Source organism: Herpailurus yagouaroundi, unplaced genomic scaffold (assembly GCF_014898765.1).
Source record: "Herpailurus yagouaroundi ecotype Mexico unplaced genomic scaffold, PumYag 67896, whole genome shotgun sequence".
In the NCBI taxonomy this organism is placed as follows: Eukaryota; Metazoa; Chordata; class Mammalia; order Carnivora; family Felidae; genus Herpailurus; species Herpailurus yagouaroundi.
The window spans coordinates 1-1,150 of NW_024420686.1; the positions used below are offsets into that span (position 1 = coordinate 1).

At 58.3% G+C, this 1,150-nt stretch overlaps 1 non-coding gene across 1 annotated transcript; it reads left to right on the forward strand.

Annotated features, from left to right (window-relative positions):
* The first annotated feature begins 250 nt into the window (after nucleotides 1–250).
* On the forward strand, nucleotides 251–321 carry TRNAG-CCC (transfer RNA glycine (anticodon CCC)). The gene has a single exon. It is a non-coding gene; the product is annotated as a tRNA-Gly (tRNA).
* Nucleotides 322–1,150: the final 829 nt, after the last annotated feature.

Below are 1,150 nucleotides of genomic sequence, written 5' to 3' on the forward strand. Positions count from 1 at the left end.
TTGGCCAGTCGGGAAGAGCCTTTCTCAGAGTTGTGGTGTGAGCCGACGAAACAGTTTATTTTGAAATTGTGTTGGATGGAAGTCTCCTTCTGAAGCCTTTGCTTCGAGTGCCTGTGGGTGAGTTAGCTCCGTGCTGCAAAGACGACCGCGTAAACCTGTTCTGGAACCTTTGAAATCGCCCGGCGCCCTAGCTGGGAGTCGCTCTGGAGGTTGTTTCCACAGACCCATCACGCACCCGGCCCAGAGCGAAGCATTGGTGGTTCAGTGGTAGAATTCTCGCCTCCCACGCGGGAGACCCGGGTTCGATTCCCGGCCAATGCATCCTGCCCTGCTTTCCTTTTGGCCGCGCCTCCTCTTTGTTTTACCTGTTGCACAAGGCAAGTCCGAGCATCTCGTGATTCTGGCTTCCAGGAGTAGGAAAATGAGAACCAAACTCCGCAGGGTGGCTTCTGAGCAGAAAGCTTGACTAAGCAGTCGACCTACACTGGGGTTGTGCCTAAATGCGTAAGTGCATTTGGCGTGCCGCGCGGCGACCAGCTCGCTCCCGGGTTGGTACCTTTCTTCCCCCCGCCCCCCGCAGGTGACACCGCGGGGTCTGCGGTTTAGACTCTTTGGATCTAAGACCACAGTTACCTTCAGCCTCGCCCTGGGGGAGCCGCGGAACCCAAAGAGCCACCAGGTCACCGATGCCCGTGCTGGGCCTTGGGTTGGCCGCCGGGCCACGTCTCAGTGCAGAGCGAGGATCGAGACACCAAAGTGTCTCGGGAGGACAGCAGTCGCGGGGCCTTGCAGACACCCTTGAGCCTGAATAAAGGTGGAGGCTGGTAGGGAGGAACCCGCGTGGACCCGCGTGGAGCTGCTGTAAACGCGTGGGTTCAGGTCATCAGCCGCCGCCGCCTGCGCGCGTCCCGCGGGCGCGTGGCCGGCCGTTCCGGCGAGGATGCCGCGTGCCTGGCAGTGCGCCCCAACAGGTGTTAGCCCGAAAAGTAGACTTTTAATAAGGGGAAAAGAACTGAAGACTCTGGGAACTGTTGATCCGGGTTTGTTTTCTACCTCTTGGACGCTCCTTCGAAAGGATTCCCATTTGAGGGCACTAAGTGCGTGACTGCGTTGGAGACTGCGGGTGATTAATTTTCATCCGAAAAATCTC